This window comes from Cervus elaphus, chromosome 24, assembly GCF_910594005.1.
Source record: "Cervus elaphus chromosome 24, mCerEla1.1, whole genome shotgun sequence".
Taxonomy (NCBI): domain Eukaryota; kingdom Metazoa; phylum Chordata; class Mammalia; order Artiodactyla; family Cervidae; genus Cervus; species Cervus elaphus.
The window spans coordinates 48,550,870-48,571,704 of record NC_057838.1 but is presented as its reverse complement, the minus strand read 5'-3'; the positions used below and the strand labels follow the sequence as shown (position 1 = coordinate 48,571,704).

Here is a 20,835-nt window from a genome sequence, read left to right as displayed (position 1 = left end):
CTTGACCAGCTCAAGACCTCTTGGGGGCCAGAGTACCTACAACATGCCTTATTTGGAAGGTGAACAAATGCTGGCCCCGCTGATGAGAGACCTGCAGTCTATCACCCAGGAGGATGCAGCTCCGTTTGAAGAATCCTTTCAACTGAGAAGGAGGGAAAAAAGCTGCAAGGATCTACATCTTACCATGGTTTATCAGTTTAACTATACTCAATATCTTGTAATAACCTAACCTATAAGGGAAAGCAATCTGAAAGAGGAGATATATATATATATATATATGTATGTATACCTATGTATAACTGAAATCACTCTCCTGTACACCTAACATTGTAAGTCAACTGTACTCCAACAAAACACAAATAAGTAAGAAACAGTCATAAACAAAATTCTCGAGAAACGGTGGCCTTGAGAAAAAAAAAACTGAAGGGCAACTTGAAATGTGCATCAGTGAGGCTGGCTGGTCTCACAGGAGGCGTTTCAAGGTGGGGCACCCGATGCTCCCTCAGGGCCTGGGCATCTCACTCTCTGCATCTCCCACAGAGTCTCCCTGAGCAACCTGCAGTGATTAACAGCATCTCTCTGGGGCCCTGAGATGGACAGAGGCTCCTGATCACAGGGGTGTAGGCTGTGGTGCAACCAATGTTCCCACCTCTGGCTTGGCCACAGACAATTGCATTCTCTGGAGAGTCCCAGAGTCCACAGGAGGCACAGCGAAAATGTCAATGCAACAATCCACAAAATATGTAATGGTCTCTCCTTAGCTTGCTGATGCGATTACGCAGGAGCCTCATTACTAAAACCTACTTCCACCTCCTCTTTAACTGATGAGATGTATTCCTTCATTCTAACACACAGAAGGTTTAGACTCACCTGAGTCAAGAACACAGTACAGTGAGGAACAAACCATTTGATACCAGGCCATCAACACTCAATGCAAGTCACCTACTTGGAGAGAGGCTTTGCCCCTGTCCCCTAGTGTGACAGGCCACCCTGAAACACAGCAAGACAAGAAGTGACCTTAGGAATATGGATCAGCTATTTCTAGGGTGATGGTAACAGTCAGAGGAAGGTGTGCAGAAGACAGGGCACTAGATCCACTTCTCACCTCCTAACCAACCAGGGCTAGTTGTCATTATTACAGGATATTATATAGTATCTTTGTTGTTGTTTAGTCACTATGTCACACTCTTTTGCAACCCCATGGACTATAGCTCACCAAGTTCCTCTGCCTATGGGATTTTCCAGGCAAGAATACTGGAATGCGTTGCGCTTTCCCTCTCCAGGGAATCTTCCCAACCCAGGGGCTGAACCCACACCTTCTGCATTGGCAGGCAGATTCTTTACCACTGAGCCACCAGGGAAGCCCGGTATACTATCTTTGGCCAACAATAATTTGTCTCAGCAGATTTCATCCTTCCCACCCACATGGCCCTAATCAGTTTTTGAGTCCAGATCAAATGTCACCCCCTCTGGGAAGCTTTCCTTATACCTCCCAAGTCAAAATGAATCACTCCTCCCCTTGTAATTCCACGAGCTCTGTTGAAGCTATTACAGCTTTTATCTCATAGGGTGCCTTCAGTATTAGAATCAGGAACAACAGAATCGAAAGTGAAATCTCAAGTCTAAATGCCTAGGTTACTAGCTGTGTGGTCTTAGATAAGATTATTTAAGCTCTCAATACTGTATTTACTCATCTTTAAAATGGAGATGATGATGGTACCCCCAAAGGACTACTATGACGTTAAGTGAGAGAAATGATTTGGCATCTGGCAAGCACTCAAATATACTAGGCCCTGTTGGCTCAGATGTTAAACAATCTGTCTGCAATGCAGGGAACCCGGGTTCAATCCCTAGCTCAGGGAGATCCCCTGGAGGAGGAAACGGCAACCTACTCAAGTATTTTTGCCTGGGAAATCCAATGGACAGGGGAGCCTGGTAGGCTACAGTTCATGGGGTCACAGAGAGTTGGACACAACTTAGTGATTAACAGACTTAAGCACTCAAATGCTCTCTCTCAGCTGGATACCCATATCTTTATCTATATCCATATCCACATACTACAAATATATGCATATACACATATTTATATATGCATACATACATAAATATGTAGACACAAAAATATGAAGCTTCAGATTCCTTCTACATAGGTAGTATGAAGTACTCAGTATGAAGTTTATGCTGTATGTGGAAAGTATCTGAAACTTCATACATAGCTTCCCACTCACCCTGAGAAGCTGTGAACCTGTTGGCTAAATTCTCAGCCAGAGCAGTGAGAAGGGTCACTTTAAGGAGCCACAAATCCAGGCACTGTTTCCTCACTGCCACGTCCTTGCTTTCATGCAGTATGGTAGGTCGGTGGGCTTACAGCAGGGTCTGCCAGGGTCCTCTCTGGGTGCATGCCTCAGTGGGTTGGTCGCTGCTCTTGCTTCCTGGCCTCTGTGATGGACAGACGGTTTGGTAGAATCTCCAGGTATGCACTCATGTTTAGGGTGAGGTAGGAGGCTCGGCTTAGGCTTCAACTACAGCCATGTGACCTGGTCCAGCCTTCAAAGGGCTCTCCACTGAAGGATGACGGTCATCATTTTTCCTTATAGGTACCCTGGGAATGTCTTTGGAAGGAGCAAGGGTAAAAATCACCCATCACCTCACTCCTAAACTTGTGCATGTGTTCCTCCTGGCAAAGCTTAAGGGCAGACACAGGAGAGGGAGAAGTGAAGGGGAGGCTGGGCTGACCCCGTTCAAATCCAGTCTGCTCCCACAAGACCTTGGGGAAGATGCTCATCTCTCCAATGCTCTCTTCCTGCCTGTTATATACACTTGTCCCAGCCTCTCTCCTGCCCCCTCCGGAACAGGATTGCAACCATTGTCTATGCACATTAACAGCTTGAGGAGACACTACATTGTCCCGCCTCTTCTGCAGAGCTGTGTGGTCACATGACCAGGTTCTGGCCAAGAAGATGACAGTGGGCTTGGGTGGGACTTGGAGAATCTCCTTAAAATACAGTAGATGCGGGAGGGAGGGGGGATAAATTAGGAGTTCTGGATTCACTACTACATATAATACAGATAGCCAGCAAGGACCTACTGCATAGCACAGGGAGCCATACTCAGTATTTTATAATAACCTCTGATGGAAAGCAATCTGGAAAAGAATGTATGTTTGTATGTGTGTGTATAACTGAATCACTTTGCTGTACAGCTGAAACTAACATAATGTTCTACATTAACTATACTTCAAAGAAAAGCCCCAAGAGATTAAAAAAAGAAAGAGGAGATAGTCATTTTTTTCTCCCTTTGTGTTTTGCTGTCTGGAATACAGATGTGGTGCAGCAGCTGGGACAGCGGAATGACCCTGAGGAACAGAAACATATCCTGAGGTTAGCAGGGCTGGAAAAGAGAAGCCTAGGTCTCTCTGACGTAGTGAAACTCCCAGACCAGCCCTGTACATCCATCTCTATAAATTCCTTTCACGGGGAGAGAAATACATGCCAACTAATCTATGCCACTGGTAAGGTTTTCTCGGTTCTGTGCAGATCAGCTTCATCATTACTGATAAATAAAGCTCAGCAATAATGTAAATAGAACTATACCCTGCAGGCCAAATCCAGTCCACCACCTGTTTTTGTGTGGCTCAGGAGTTAAGAGTGATTTTTAGAGATGAATACTTGCAATCAATCTGAGAGGAAATGATAACTCTAATCCCCACCGGCTCAAAAAAGAATTCTATCCTTTTCATTAGTACACCTGTATTATGAAAAAGTTATACTCATCTGTTATCATATTTTGAATTTTTCAATAAAAAATGTAGTGGAAATCTGCTTTTTCATTCATTAAGTACCTACAAACTGTCCTTGATTTTGCCTTGTCCTGCAAAATGTAAAATATTTACTATCTGTCTCTTCACAGAAAACATCTGTTGACCAATGATATAGACAAGTTCTAAATACACTGCTAATCTTACAGAAAATGCTCAATTAATGACAGCTATTATTACAATTAAATCTCCTAAAAAGCTTGGCACTGAAGTTACTCTATTATTTGTTCCTTTTCACAAGATATTATAACCCTATGGAAAAGTATGGCTTAATTCTTTGTTGACTTAGTAAAAAAAAATCTTCCAGTTAACCTCACCCTTCCCAAGCATCTCCAATTTCTTTGATACTTCTTGGTCACCAGGCAATAAAAAATAAACATAACAAGCATAACAAAGACACAGTATATTATTTCCCACTCCACCAGTCATAGACATGTATCTTTAAGGCCACCTAACCAAAAAAGAGACACAGTGAGTAACACAAAGGGATAAGACAAGGCTAATTTCATTGACATCTCTCTAGAATGTTTTGGTAACTGGGCCTGCTATCCTTCCTACATTTCCCCACCTAACTCCAGATGTGACTGGTGTAACTTGCCCATCTGGTGCCAACAAATGGAACCTTGGGCAAAGTCACATGTATGATTCCACCATTCGCCACATGGTAGTAATGCTTCAATCGTGACCAGATTCAATCCGGGCATTAGGAAGAGCCTCTCGTGGAGCAGTTAAAACATGAGTTCCAACCTTCTGCAACAAAAGGAAAATTACATGGTTGAGTTAAACTGGCATCTCCCAGCCTTTTTGGGCAATGGAGCCAAGTTTCTGGCTCATGCACACATTGCTCAGCCAGTCTGCGTCTGCTCCTTTCTCCACCCTTCTACCCCCAACCTTCAGCTGGACATGCTCTAATCTCTAAGAGTTTGAGTTGTTTCAAATACCAGGCTTGGGAGTATGAAATGAAGGTGCAGGACAAGTGCAGCGGAGGCAGATGGGGAAGAAAGGGACTCACGCGGCCCTCACTGGGAAGAAAGGGCTTGGCGCTGGCATGGGGGCGTGAGTAGCTGAATGAGGTGGCCCCGAGTGGGACGCTGGGAGACAGAGCCTTGTCTGTGGTGTTGACTCTTTCGAATCACCACATCCAGGCTCAGCCCCCTGGAAGGCAGGCCAAGGGAAAGCACTCTGGAAAGTGTGGAGGTTCAAAAGATTTCAACACATCAAGGAAAGAGAGGCTTCGCCAACGGCTTAGGAGGTGCTGGGTAAGCCCGGGAAAGGGATCAGCTCCTTTAGATCATCCGTGACCCCTGGTTATGAGTTATTCATGTTGCAAAGAATCTGAAGCAGGCAGTTGGAATGGGAGATGGGGGAGAGAGTTTCTGAGTAACAGTTATCATGCATTTTGTCTCAGCACTAAATGTTCCCCAGGAGGATATATCTGAATGTCTCTTGCAGCATTCTCTGTAATAGCCTCTAACTAAAAACTAACCAAATGCCCACGGGGAGGTGGGGGGAATGGAATGGATATATTATGATTTACTTAAAAACAGAATTCTATACAATTATAATGAATGATCTACAACCACATACAACAAAATGACTGAATCTCACTAACAGAATGTTGAATGGAAAAAAATCCAGATACAAAGAGAGTATGATTCCATTAGAGTCAAGTACAAAAACAGGCAAAACCTATCACGCTGGAAGGAAGGTAGGGGTCAGTGGTAAGAGGATGGCAGGAGAGGCCACTCTGGCACTGGTGATGTTTTATTCTTAATCTGTGTGCTGGTGACGGGGCTGTGTTCCCTTTATAAGCATAGGATATGTTCATTTGAAAAGATTCAAAACATACAATGTGACCTCTAACAGATAGGGGATCATAGTTTGCTAGTTTTCAAAGAAGCCCTGGATATTTCAGGGATGAGACACGCACATAAATTCATTTCACCATAAGGTTCAAAGAGAAGGGATACAATAATAATGTTAGTAGCTGTAACAATAGCAAATATATATAATTATAGTAATAAACTAATGTTTACTCACTGTTCACCTGTGCCAAACACTGTACAAGTATTAATCTCTATAATAAAACTATAAAGTATATGCAATGACATCCCATTTTACAGTGGAGGAAACTGAGGTTCTGAGGGGTAAAGACATACACCCTGACCTGATTTAAGCATATGGATGGGGTGCAAGTCAGGGAAAGCTCTTGGCAAAATGAGACCTGGATTCAGGTCTCCTGACTTTTGAGTCAACATGCCCCTGGAGGGTTGAAAACTGTCTCCCTAAAAATATGTCCATGTCTTAGGTGCTAGAACCTGTGAATGCTACCTTATTTGGAAAAAGGGTCCTTGCAGATTTAATTAAATGAGGATTTTGAAAGGAGAAAATTATCCCAGCTCATCTGGTTGGGTCCTAAATGATAGTGTGTATGCGTCCTCATTAAAGAAAGGCAGAAGAGAGAGATGTAACACACGCATAGAGGAGAAGACAATGTGAAGATGGAAGCAGATATTACAGTGATGTGGCCACAAACCAAGGAACACCAAGGGCTGCTGGCAGTGTCAGGACCTGGAAGAGGCAAAGAATGAATTCTCTCCCAGAGCCTCTGGAGGGAGTATGGCCCTGCCAACACATCGGTTTTCAAACATCTGACCTCCAGAACAATGAGAGGATAAACTGCTGCTTTAAGCCAGGCAATTTATGGAAATTTGGTAAAGCAGCCATAGAAAATGAACATACTCTGCCTTAACTAAGCATTCATACACCATCGTGTAAACAATATTTTATAAGATGGCCACAGGAGTCCCCGAGAAGCATCCTGAGATCACACAGGGGTGGGAATTAACCTCAGACAGGTTTCTTTACACTTGGACTTCTCAAGACCTTTAGTATATTTGTTGTGCTTTATGTTTCCTGGAGAAGGGGATATAGTGATGCAGAAGTTTCCAAACTTCACAGGAAGATCCCAGTGAGCAGTCCTAGGGAAGATCTGCAGTATGCCATGCTGACAACACCAATGATACCCACGAGGGGACAAAGGCCTAAAAAATTAAGAGTTATTACTTTGCCAAGTTCATGATTACTTTTTTTAAGCCTCCCAAGCACAGAGGATGAGATGGTTGGATGGCATCCCTGACTCAGTGGACAGGAGTTTGAGCAAACTCCAAGGAGACAATGCAGCTCGGGGAAGCCCGCTGAGCTGCAGTCCACGGAGTCGCAAAGAGATGGACACGACTTAATGACTGAACAGCAACAACCACCACAGCATAGTAGTTATCAGATCAAGAGCTGGACTGGATGACCTCCACAGGGCCTTCAAAATCTAACAGTTCTTTATGTGTAAGACCAGACATGGGTCTTGCCCATGGCAGACATTGCTAATCAATCACAGCACAATCCCCCAAGCTCTGATAGGGTCCTCTAGTCCTTATAACCAGAGCTCCAGGCAAATAAGATCTATGTACTGTTCCTGTCCTAGTAACTCAATAGACAATCCAAATAAACAAACCACGGCTTGTGGGTTTTCAGAAACATCTGTGTTATTTTCTTCTTGCCCCAAAAGGATGTTCTCATGCCCACCAATATTTATTGACTTCCCCCCTCCACCTCCATTTCTAGAATGCACAACCTTTGCTCTGATTTTTAAACCAGAACTTCAGCAACGATGGTGAGAGTCTTTGGGAGCAGGGAGGGGAGGGTTTGGGGCACACTACATACAGTCTAATCTTTGTTCTCTGGGCATAATTTTCTCCAATGAATTAAAATATACATGCATTTACTGCCATCTGAGTTCCAAAGCCATTCATGGAAACTGCAGTTGATTTTTTAAATCTTTGCATCCTGAGTGAAGTCCCAGAGCAGCAGCTGCATCTGATCAAACTTTCCCAGCAGGAAAGTTCAGAAGCTCGGGGTCTTCAAAGAAAACCATTAGCTGGGGATGCAATTTTAGAAGGTGATGAAACACGGATGCCTCACTCCTACTGGAAGAACACCTTTCTCAGCTGGGTATACAGACTTCCACAAGGGGTAACTATCACTGACCTTCTTTTATAGTTTAAAAAAAGAGATCTGAAAATTAGAAACATTAAGTACATGGAATCAATGAGGCTATGAAGATTATCAGTCATACCTCCATCCCCTAAAAGGAAGGAGTTGAGAACAGTAATAAAAATATTCTTAATTTAACAATCTATATTAAGTACTTGAACAAACTATTTTAAGTAACAATTTTCTTGAAGTTTCTGTGTCAGACCCTGAGCAAGGTCATGGTTAGGCAGCTCTGTGAGCCCCTACAAGGTGGTGCGAATTGTACACTGAGGATGGACATTGAGTAACACAGTTTCTGCCAGTCAGGGATTTAGGGAGAGGCAGACAGTAGTCACCAAGAAAAATAAATATTCTATACCTTGAGAAATGCTCTGGACAAAAAGAAAGAACATGATACGGCAAAGAGAAACACAGTGAGTTGCAGGGTGGGAGTAGTAAAGCAAAGCCAGGTAGGTCGTCATCTTGGCAGAATGACATTTAAGCTGAGGATGCTGATGATGAGAAGCTGTTAGCCAGGCCAAGTTCTAGAGGAAGGGCATTCCAGGCAGGAAGAAGAGCAAGTACAAAGGCCTAGAGGCAGGCAGGACCTTGGATGTGAAGGGCCAGAGGGGCTGGAGTATGGGGATGACTGTTTGGGGAGGAAGGTGTCCTTGCAGAGGCAGACTAGGGTCAGGCTTTGCTAAGATTGTGAGGAAGAGGGAGGCATCTCAAAGTTCATGGTAAAGTGTTTGGATTGTGTTCTTATTGGATGGGAAGCTGATGGAAGCTGTTACACAGGGGAAGGGTGAGAACTGATTTAAGCTTTAAAAACAGTAGGTATTTGGGAAGGTTACTGAGTAATCAAAGTGAGAAACAACGGTCGCCTATATAAAGTTGTGCCTGTAGAGACTGTGAGCCATGTTGCATTGGGGATAAACATCTTTTCTGTCATATTGCTTACTGAGGTGTAATTTACCTACAGCAAAACACGTATCCTCTATGCAGAGTCTGATTCATTTTGACAGATGCCCATACTCATGAAACCCACACTCTACCAAGAACGTAAAGCAGTTTTTGTACCCAAGGAAGTGACTTCTAGTTCCCTTTCCATCAGGCTTCCCTCATCCTCTCCCATGTCCAATGTGGGATCTGTTTTTGAGGGAGAGGTGAAAAGACTCGTTTTCACTAGACTGGACATGGGAGTGTGTGAAAAGAGAAAGATCAAAGATGCCGAAAGTTTGTAGCTCAAACAACTGGGTGGCTGGAGGTCACCACTGGCTGCCCTGGTAAAGGCTGAGGAAGAATACATTTCCAGCTGTGCTCTCACATGTCAGGTTCGGGAAGATCACTGAACAACTCATGAAGATGCTCAGAAAAGAGTTGTCCAAGTAAGTCTGGAGCTCAGGAGAGAGGTCCAGGCTGAAGAGGTAAGTCATCGCAGGAAGCCATGGACTGGATGATGTCAGCAAGGGAGCAAATAAAGACGAAAGGGAGAAGAACGAGAGGAGGATAGGAGCAGTTCAGGAAAGAGAGCAGCAAAGAAAACTGAGGCAAGAGGGAGATGCCGCAAGTAGGATACACAGAAGTCTGCTGAAAGAAGGGGAAAACCACAGGAAGGAGGGAATGATGCCCTCACGCAAATGCTCCTGGCCAGTGGAAGGTGATTCCTGCATCTATTAGTTTATTTACCCTACAGAGTACCCCAAACTCTGTAACGCAGGTCTCACCATTACAGAAAGTCCTGTACATACGAACCTTCAAGTTACGAACTTTCAAACATTCGAACATGTATTGTGTCAACATCAGGCATGAGTGAAATTGCAGCTGGCCCTCTGTCCCCTATTGTTAATGACCTTTCAACTCTACCATCTCCCAGCTCGTCTCCCTCTTCCCATCAGTAACTCTTCTTGCCTGTTCACTCCATGCCAGCCCTGTACACCAGTTGTTGTACTATACTACTGTGCTTTTCAAGGTACTGTACTGCATGATTAAAAATTTCTTTATGTTTCTGTATGTTTGCTTTCTTATATGTATTATTTGTGTGAAAAGTATTGCAAACCTACTACTACCATATAGCCAATTGTGTTAGTCGGGTACCTAGGTTAACTTCGTTGGACTTCTGAACAAATTGGACTTAGGAATGCAGTCTTGGAAGGGAACTCATCTGTATCTAGGGGACCTTCTGTATTCCCATTTCACAGAGAAGGAAAGTGAGATTCAGAAAGGGAATGACTTGTCTCAGTTCAGTTCAGTTGCTCTGTCGTGTCCGACTCTTTGTACCCCATGGACTGCAGCATGCCAGGCTTCCCTATCCTCACCAACTCTCGGAGCTTACTCAAATACATGTCCATTGAGTCAGTGATGCCATCCAACCATCTCATCTTTTGTCATCCCCTTCTCCTCCTGCCTTCAATCACTCCCAGCATCAGGGTCTTTCAAATGAGTCAGTTCTTTGCATCAGGTGGCCAAAGTATTGGGGTTTCACCTTCAGCACCAGTCCTTCCAATGAATATTCAGGACTGATTTCCTTTAGGATGGACTGACTGTATCTCCTTGCTGTCCAAGAGACTCTCTAGAGTCTTCTCCAACACCACAGTTCAAAAGCATCAATACTTCGGTGATCAGCTTTCTTTATAGTTCAACTCTCACATCCATACATGACTACTAGAAAAATCAAAGCTTTGACTAGACAGACCTTTGTTGGCAAAGTAATGTCTCTGTTTTTTAATATGCTGTCTAGGTTGGTCATAACTTTTCTTCCAAGGAGTAAGCATCTTCTAATTTCATGGCTGCAATCACCATCTACAGTGGTTCTGGAGCCCAAAAAAATAAAGTTTCTCACTATTTCCCCATCTATTTGCCATGAAGTGATGGGACCGGATGCCATGATCTTACTTTTCTGAATGTTGAGCTTTAAGCCAACTTTTTCACTCTCCTCTTTCACTTTCATTAAGAGGCTCTTTAGTTCTTTACTTTCTGCCATAAGGGTGGTGTCATCTGCATATCTGAGGTTCATGATATTTCTCCCAGCAATCTTGATTCCAGCTTGTGCTTCCTCCAGCCCAGCGTTTCTCATGATGTACTCTGCATATAAATTAAATAAGCAGGGCAACAGTATGTAGCCTTGACGTACTCCTTTCCCTATTTGGAACCAGTCTGTTGTTCCATGTCCAGTTCAACTGTTGCTTCTTGATCTGCATACAGATTTCTCAGGAGGCAGGTCAGGTGGTCTGGTATTCCCATCTCTTGAAGAATTTTCCAGTTTGTTTTGATCCACACAGTCAAAGGATTTGGCATAGTCAATAAAGCAGATTTTTTCTGGAATTCTTAGAGTTTTGATGATCCAATGGATGTTGGCAATTTGATCTCTAGTTCCTCTGCCTTTTTTCAAACAAGCTTGAACATCTGGAAGTTCACGGTTCACATACTGTTGAAGCCTGGCTTGGAGAATTTTCAGCATTACTTTGCTAGTATGTGAGATGAGTGCAATTGTGTGGTAGTCTGAGCATTCTTTGGCATTGCCTTTCTTAGGGATTGGAATGAAAACTGATCTTTTCCAGTGCTGTGGCCACTGCTGAGTTTTCCAAATTTGCTGGCATATTGAGTGTAGCACTTGCACAGCATCATCTTTCAGGATTTGAAATAGCTCAACTGGAATTCCATCACCTCCACTAGCTTTGTTCGTAGTGATGCTTCCTAAGGCCCACTTGACTTCACACTCCAGGATGTCTGACTCTAGGTGAGTGATCACACCATCATGATTATCTGGGTTGTGAAGATCTTTTGTGTATAGTTCTTCTGTGTATTCTTGCACCTCTTCTTAATATCTTCTGCTTCTGTTAGGTCCATACCATTTCTGTCCTTTATTGTGCCCATCTTTGCATGAAATGTTCCCTTGGTATCCCTAATTTTCTTGAAGAGATCTCTAGTCTTTCCCATTCTATTGTTTTCCTCTATTTGTCATTGATCACTGAGGAAGGCTTTCTTATCTCTTCTTGTTATTCTTTGGAACTCTGCATTCAAATGGGTATACCTTTCCTCACTTGTCTAAAGGCTACTAAAGAGAATAGCTGGCATCCTGATGTGTAACAGATTTGCCCCAAGTGCATTTGCAGTATGTTTGTGAGTCAGGCTACAAAAGGGGTTCTGGGGTCACATTAGCAGGGAAGGTACAAAGTGAAGTGAAGTGAAAGTCACTCAGTTGTGTCCAAGTCTTTGTGATCCCATGGACTGCACAGCCCATGGAATTCTCCAGGCCAGAATACTGGAGTGGGTAGCCTTTCCCTTCTCCAGGGGATCTTCCCAACCCAGGGATCAAACCCAGGTCTCCTGCATTGCAGGTGGATTCTTTACCAATTGAGCTATAAGTGAAGGTGCAAAGTCATAGTTAAAACTGGTTTCCCTACTCCAGGGCTCAGAGCCTTGAATATGCTAGTATGAATTGTGATGCCTCAGAAGAGAGTTATAGGGTATTGTGTCTTCCAAACACACATGGAACCATGTTTTTGCTTTCTTGTTTAGAAGAACCATTCGCCATACAGGTGTTTCCTAGGACACTGTAGGGGAACCACTGCTAGAAGGCAATGGGATCATGGCTTCAAAATGTGCCTGAACAAAGTCTGAAGTGTTCTCACAGACGTTATGTCACTAGAAGCCAAAGGAGAAAGGGTTGACATGAAATTCCATTTTACAGATAATGGAGGCAAAGTGCATGAGGTTAAGTGGTTTGCCCTGTATCACAGTCCTGCAGCAATTAAGCAAGTGCAAATCAGCCCCGGTCCATGAGCCCAGGGGCAAGAGAAATCAGGTCAGGTCAGGCCAAGGGGGAATCAAGTAGAAGATGGAAAATGAAGCTCCTCCTCGCCTCTGCTCCTTTCTTTACAACCTTCCCTTGGTATTTGCTTTCTGCAGGAATCTATTTGAGGGGAGGGGGTTAGTTTATGCAAAAGATGGAGGAAAAAGAGGGGTTCCGTGTGGGCTCAGCTTACAGGCAATAGGAAAAGGCTTCAGCCCTGTTGGGCGTTTGAACTGTGAACAGTCATGGGAAGAGCCTGAAGGAAGTGTCTGGAGAGAAAGAAAGAAGAGACACTGGGGAATGTGGAAGAAGCCCCTGAAGGACACAGAGATGCCGCAAGGATTCCAAAAGCTGCGGGGCTGAAAAGCACCTCACCTCCAAAGTACTCAATCTGACCTTTTGTTGTCTTGGCCCAGCAGTTAGAGAACTGAAGGCAAATGAGCCAGACGCTCCTCCACGATGATCATGAATCCCTACACCCCATGCAACCTCCCTACATTTGGCCACAAGGGGTCCTTGTGGATTGCAGCCACCCAGCACATACCTCTGATGTCCTGGCAGGAAAGGGTGTGGCACAGAGTCGGGGGAGGAGTCACTAGATCCAAACTGTTAAGATTAGCGTGAGCTCCAAGGACACTGAGTTTGGACAGTCACGGGTTTTAAGTCCCACGTGGTAGCTCTGTGACCCAGAGGAGTTACTGAACCTCTCTGAGCCTATGCTTCCTCATCTGTGAAACAGAGATGATAACCGCATCTACTTTGCCGGGCTTACTGTCAAGATTTTAAAGGATAATAAATGAAAAGCCAAGTGTGTCCCCAGGCAGAGTCCAAGGACGCACCTGAGATGCTTCTTAACACAGATTTCTAGGTCATTCCTGAGACCCTGAGAAACAGACTCTCTGAAGGGTATTCTCATGCATCAGAGTCTAAGAAAGCTTGGTAAGACATGGTATTCTGTGCTTGGCAAAGACTCAGCAAGATAACAGCTACTTATTGCCATCATCAATTTTAACATGTTAATATGAGACCTTTTCTCTAGGCTAGACAAACCGAGGTTCAAAATCAGACTTTATCTGAAATCTAACTCAATTGATAATCATTAATCCTCAAAACCCTAAAGAAAGCCCCAATCCCTGGAAACATTAAAGTTTCTGTAGTTATAACAGCCTAGGTGTGAAGGAGTCTTTTGGGCCTAGAAAAGAGAACAACAGTCTCAAAGGCCCCTTCCTGAATCATCTAACTTTGGAGAAAACAAAACAGAACTTTAGTTCCACCCTGATGCTCCAGGCCAATTGCATCTGTCTGGGACTTATCAACCCCTGTCCAGAAACCTTCCACCCCCTACACCTGCCCAGAAGACTTATCACCCCCTGCCCAACTACAAATGTCATCTCAACAAAAGAATACTCAAAATATCCCGCCTGATTAACGTTTCCCTTATCGCTTCCACAAACCTCCCTCTAAGTATGAAGCCTCCCTGATCCCTCTCAGCACTCAGCCTGGTCGTTAAGCCGACTGTTGCCCCTCCTTGCCTGAATAAAGGTAACCTACTTCTGTTGAGGTCGTCTTTCCTTTTCTGCCTCGCCCAAACTATACCTTACAAGGTGAATACAGAGGGATCTTTTGTAGATGTGACTAAGAAATCAAGTGGTCACTTTTTTTTAAAGAAAAAGCAGCACAAGGCAAACTTTCAGAGGTGTGATAAGCAGTGTCACTTACACACTCCCTGATGTTTGGCATCTTGCCCGGAAAGGTGCTTCATAAGGAGGGAGACTCTTGTAATGGGTATGATTGCTGTATGCAAGCTGACTACTAAAAGTCAATCGTGAGGCAATTCTCAGAGGCCTTTGGGCTACACTTGCAGGGAAATCATACATGAGTTTTCCCCGACACCGAGTTCCACAGTACCTGCATCTGTCTGTTCCCTCCACTGCCCGTCCATCTTCTATATCTTCTGGAAGACACCCAGATAGAAATCTTTGCAAAAAATGAGTCTTCCTCTGCTTGTCACACAGAGCAGCAGGGTATAAAAAGAGAACATCACCCTCCGCAACACCCCCCCCCCCCCCCCGGAAAAAAACTGCATGGCAATCAAATGCTAAGTATACTGGGAAAGAATCCTTTGTCATTTAGATCTTGAGGGGGAAAAAAAAAAAAAAACAACTTTTTTGGGAAATTCTCCATGCAATTTCCATAAAGTTTCATTATATTCAACTAGGATTACCACTGTGTTTTAGTAGCTGGGGGGGGGGGGGGGTTGGGGGAGAGTCCCTCTGCTTCCTCTCACTGACCTCAGGGTATCACGCTGAGTTTCTATTCACCCAGAGCGCTCCTATTTGATTATACAGCTAAGAGGTGCTTCACAAGACCAGGTGCCTTTCAGAAAAGATTCATAAAACTAGCTTGGGGAGCAGAGCATCTCTAAGATTATCAGAAACTGCAGATTTCTGTAAACACTACACAAAGCCTTGGACCTTGTGGTTATCCCTGGCCAGCATTTAATTGCTCATTCTTCATTTTACTGAAGTGCTTCAGGGGTAAACCCAACACAGAACCATCCTGCCTTCTCGGCAAACAGCTCTACAAAGACCATAAATGTCACCACCACCAAACTGGTAAGCACTAGTTCAGATCTCTGCCTCTCTCATTCCTTGAGACATCTGTGTCCCTGAGGATAACAAGCCAGGCTTAAAGGAAATCTTGGGGAAAAGAGCCAAGAGCTTTTCCTGCGAAGGCTAATGGGAGGAGGCCAACGGGGAAGCAGGCTTGATAAAACTGTCTTAAAAAGCTCATGGAGGGACTGAGCAAGTTATTTCAGTTTCTTAAATGGAGGAAAAACCCCCAAAAATAAAAATAAAAAAAAGAAAAGGCTTGTTGAGCAAGAAGCTTGACAGGCTGGGAGAGGTGAAGGGTATCACTGCAGAAGGATTGCCTGGTAACAGAGCTTTCTTGTATTATACCCAAAGCTGTGTACCATCTGAGCCTGATCCGGGAAAATACTCAAATCTCCTGGTAATTTCCTGCAGACAAGACATTTAATCATCTCCAAGCCTCCACCGCAAGAGGAAAAAAAAAAAAAGCAAAAAACCTAAACCAAATGATTCACACTCTTAAAAATGAATCTGCCTTCGGAACACGAACTGTTTTCTGCTCTTGAAAAGCAGCCACGATTTGTTATTCTAACAAAGTGTTCCCTTCCTCCAAACAGAAATAAAAGTCGCTCAAGGAGGGCTTGTGCTGATTTCTGTTCTGAGTTTCTTGAAACTTCCACCCAGTCAACAGTTTCTCCTGGCAGGTTCTCAGAAATCCAGGGAGAGCTGGGGAGTCAGTGACTGAGAACACAGGATCATTTTTATAAGCCTTCCCCACCCCCCACCCCCCAGTTTTTGGCCCCATGGGAAGATGTTTTATTGCAGGACGAGCAGAGTTAGCTGCACATATAAATTCTTCACTGCTCAGCTCACTTGACACCTTTATCTGAGTTGCCCAACGGCTGGGAGGGTTTGGCAATTGATGATTTGAAAAAGGAAAGGTCCAAATCCTCCCCAAGCGGTATGTGTTCTGTCTGTACATACAGGGCCGTGTCCATCTCTCTAATTACTCAACTAGTTGCGCAGCTAAAAACATCTGTTTGCAGAAGGCAAGGAACCCAAAGTATACAAATGATTCACAACACCTAAACAACTGCAAATGAAGGCCAGTCCAGTCCAGCAAAATGAAGGCTGCTCTAAGCCAAAATAATTTAATATGGGAGGAAATGGAGTTTGGCAATTCATGCATCAGACTATGCTTCATTTGGGGAAGGCATTTCTTCCAGGAGCCTCGTCTTCAATTAAACACACACACACACACACACACACTACCACCCCATTCCCGCCCCCTCCGGCCCTCTGCATCAGGCTTTCAAGTTTGCTCATGTGTACCTCAGGAAAAACAGACTGGGGATAAGGAGGAAGCTCAAAATGCATCTTTTAAATAAACCTTACCCCTCCCCCACTCCAATCCCGATGGACTATTTTGGTTTGGAAATTTCCCAGTATACAGCTGCCTAGGCACCCCAGATCTGCAGACTCTCAGGCTTCACTAAGTACGAAGTCTCCCAGCAGTCAAGAGGGTACTCTGCAAACCTGGACTAGCAGAGGTTCTAACAAACTCCCCCCAGGAGCTTTCCCCATCCCACAGACTGTTCTATTCCACCTAGGAAGGCCAGGAGAGGGAGGTCTCTCCCCCACCTCCACCCCCAATTCAGGGAGAATAAATGGACACATTTCTGAGCTGCTTCATTACAGATAATTCACCAAGAAGGACAGCAATATATATTTTTAAAGTTCTAGGAAAACGAGCCATAGGAACGTGGGGAGAAATACATCATCTTTTAAACCAGACCTTCCTGGAGACATCACACATTTTTTGAGAATCTAAGAGAAATAAATAAGTAGGTCAGGAGCAATCCATACATTTTCAACATTTGAGGGAAATGAACTGTTAAGAGATTAAAGGCTCTTGAAAAAAAGCAAGTTCAGGAAGTTTAAATGTTTCCACCAAAGCAGTCCTAACACAGTAACAGGGTCTGCGACTCCTGGCACTGTTACTATTGTTGGTTAACCGAGTGCGCAAAGGCTGGGAGACGCTCCTATCAAAAAGATCCCAAGGTCCCCTTCCCGGAGCTCCTGACCTCCCCGGTGTCTGTGCTGCTCGGCGCATCTCTCCCAGAGGTTACTGTCCCACTTTAAGGCCCCTCTTCCTGGTCTTCACCAGAAGCACACACACCCCCTCTGGGCACCCCTGCCCTCGGGCGCCACTTACCCGGCTCAGCCTTGCATCTCTGCTGCTGCGGGGCCTCCACCACCGGGAACTAAGGGGGTTGGGGGGGGGTGGGGGTGGGAAGGGGCCGCAGACCCGGGCCAGGGGATGCGGCTGTGGCTAAGAAGCCCAGTGGGGCGTCCGCCGCCAACCACCCGGAGCCAAAGGGGGCCCTGCAGGGGCTCCACGCGAGGGAGGTGACATTCCCGGGGCTCGGCAGCTGCTCCCTGCACAGCTCCGGATGCAGGAAAACCTCTCAGGTCCCGGAGAGAGACGCTTCAAGCTCTCCAGGCTGCCTCCCCGCTGCTTAAAGGGACGCCTCCCCACCTACCGTGGCGCTTATTGGTGAGAATTCCGAGCTACAGGCCAATCCTAGGCCTGTTCCCAAATTGAGATTTCAATCAAGGGAGCTACTGCTTTAAAATTAGAAAAGGCTGATGGGGGTAGGGAATGGGGTACGGGCCACTTTCGGTAGCAGAAGGACACAGGCGCTCTGGCCCTTGCTCTGTGGAGGTCCCTAGCGCTGGCAGGGGCAGCAAAAGCCAAATTCCGCTGTAGGGCAGAGCACAGGAGGAAGGCGGGGAACAGACTGCCTCTTGGCCTTTACCCCTCCCATCTTGCTCATCCTTCAAGGCTCATCCCACTCATCACAGATTTGGGGACTCTCTTAATTACTGGGAAGAACTCCCAGCTAGGTGCTTCCAAATTCTCCCCACTATTACCACCCACCCCCAACCTTGGGGGCACTCATCACACATTCACTGTTTTTTGCTTAATCTGTCTCTCCCTTTATACTGTAAATTCCACCACTGCAGGGGTGTCTCCATCTCTCACCACACTGTGTTACCTACCTCCTGCCTGGAACACTGTGAGCTCTCAGTAAATATTTGTTGATGGAACAAATGAACGAATAAACGAAGGAATGAACACTGACACATCTCATGTTTGCTGTGACAAGACAAATGTGAATTAAAAGGTGATATTCAAGAGGCCAGCTGTTTCCATTGTAGTCTCAGCCTCTTACAAGTTATGGAACCTGTGCCTCAGTTTCCTTGTTTGTAAAGCATGATCATGAAATCTCATGGGGTTGTTGTAATGATGGTGTTAGTGCAAATCTAGACTAGGAGGTATATGCCCAATCAACAGCTACAGACCACTGGATAGTCAAGAGCTGGTGTTTCTGAAATCGGAATATAATTCCTGGGGGTTGGGATGATCTGCCTGCTGGTTAGGCATCTTGGTGAGTGCATGGTCATTGATGAAACAGATGTGAATTCTGTACCTGCTCAGTGCCAGACCTCATGTAAGGTGCTGAGGTGACCACCTCCTAGTGGGAGTGGAGGTGTGTACGAAGGTTTTCCAGAGCTATAGAACCTATAGAACTATAGAGCTATATAGTAAGGTGTATAGATAGATATGCAGAGATTTATTATAGGAATTGGCACCCTATATGGAGTTACAGAGATGAGATAGTCCCATGGTCTGTATTCTGTGCGTTGTTGGAGAATCAAGAAAGCTGGTGTTATCATGCTGGACAAATACAAAAGCTTGAGAACTGGGTGCCAGGGGTGCAAGTCCTGGTCTCAGTCCAAAAGTCGAGAACCAGGAGTGCCAATGTCCGAAAGCAGGAAAATGTGGGAGTCACAGCTCAAGCAAAGAGAGCAAATTCATCTTTCCTCCACCTTTTTGCTCTGTTCAGACCCTCAACAGATTGGAAGATGCCCACCCGCACTGGTGAAGGGGAAATCTTTCTGAAGTCCACTGATTTAAAAGCTAATCTCTTCCCGAGACTGCCTCACAGACACACTTAAAACTAACGTTACCAACTGTCTGGGCATCCCTTGGCCCAGTTCAGTTGACACAGGAAATTAATCCCCATCACAGCATGGGGGAGAGACAGAGCAAAATATACAAACAGAATTATGTTAGATGTATAGTCAGCAAAGACATATGCTCAGGAATGTTTATTGGAGCATAGTTTATAATATCACAATAACTGAAAACTATCACCCAGTAAAAATAGGGGAAATGGAAAAATAAATCATAGAACACCTATTTCTGGAATACTACAGTCATGAAACAAAAGAAGCAGAGTTAAGTGCACTAATAAACAATAAACTTCAAAATATATTGCTAAGTTCAGTGCAGAAGGTAAAACATATCCCTGCTTGATTAAATAAATCTTCATGTATTATATAGGCTTCCATAATTGCTCAGCATGGAAAGAATCCGCCTGCTGTGCAGGAGACAGAGGTGATGTAGGTTTGATTCCTGGGTTGGGAAGATCCTCTGGAGAAGGAAATGTTTCCCACTCCAGTATCCTTGCCTGGGAAATCCCATGGACAGAGGCGCCTGGCGGGCTACAGTCCACCGGGTCACAAAACAGCTGGACATGACTGAGTGACTAAGCATGCATGCATGTGTTACATATACATATGCATGCTGTATGTGCATAAAATGTTTCTAGAACTATGCCTAAGAAAATGGTAAAGGTTATTATTCTTGGCAAGGTGGCTGGAGAACTAAGCAGGTCTACAGTGGGAAGGAGACTGCTATTTCACCATATATTTTCGTGTATTACTTGATTATTTTACCATGAGCTTGTAATAAGCTCCTGGATCTGGCAAGATAGTAAATGATGACAGCCTGAAAATTCCAACTCTTCAATGACCCTAGATACACTAGATAAAATATAACCAAAATTATTTTAAGGGCTTAGCTGACTCACAATTAAGAAAGGAGAGTACCCAGGTAGTAAAAAGAAGTAACTAAAAACGAGAATGGTGAACACTCAAATTCATGCTGGGTATATGAGGCAGAAGGGAAGATAGTTGGCAACAGGAGAACAGTCTGTCTTGGTTCCCTAGGGGCTAGGATTTGAATACCCATGTAGGACAGAAGATGAGGCTTTGGAACAAGCAGAAGTAGGAAGTTCTTAGGAGACTCCTCCAGAAAACCAGGAACACTCCCTGAGGGCTGCACCCTTGGTAAACAAATAGATTAGAAAAACTGTCAACCATCCCAAAGAAACTTGTCTCCCTGTGGTCTGAGCAGGAGGGAAACATTTAAGTTGAGAATTAGAAGCCCTCAGCCTATGCCTTTCTTCAGAGTGGAATAGGAACAATTAAAGTGAGCATCAGCAAACTCCAACTGAACAATTAATATAAAGCTTGGTCCCATTCACGATATGCCGAGAACTCCCCACAGAAGCGAATGAAAAATTTTCCTGCAGAGTCAGTTCTGTAACCTGGGCTACATCTGACCCTTCAAAGCATGAGCTTGTGATAGAAAATTACAAAACACAGGCATAAGTCAGCAAGTATGAGGATCAGGGCTCAAGAGTTAGAGGTAATAAAACAACATTTTGAAAAAGAACATTAATAAAGTTTAA

The 20,835-nt window shown here is 44.5% G+C and overlaps 1 protein-coding gene across 3 annotated transcripts in view; it reads right to left on the bottom strand.

Annotated features, from left to right (window-relative positions):
- The window catches only part of PRICKLE2 (prickle planar cell polarity protein 2), a 338,377-nt gene that overhangs the window by 155,507 nt on the left and 162,035 nt on the right, over positions 1-20,835 (bottom strand). The window contains exon 1 of one of the 3 annotated variants that reach the window (XM_043885878.1): positions 17,448-19,744. The exons of the other annotated variants lie outside the window; for them this stretch is intronic. The gene's annotated coding sequence lies outside the window, so the exon portion shown is untranslated. Of the gene's footprint in view, positions 1-17,447; positions 19,745-20,835 lie in introns of those variants that run through there. 3 annotated transcript variants of the gene reach the window in all.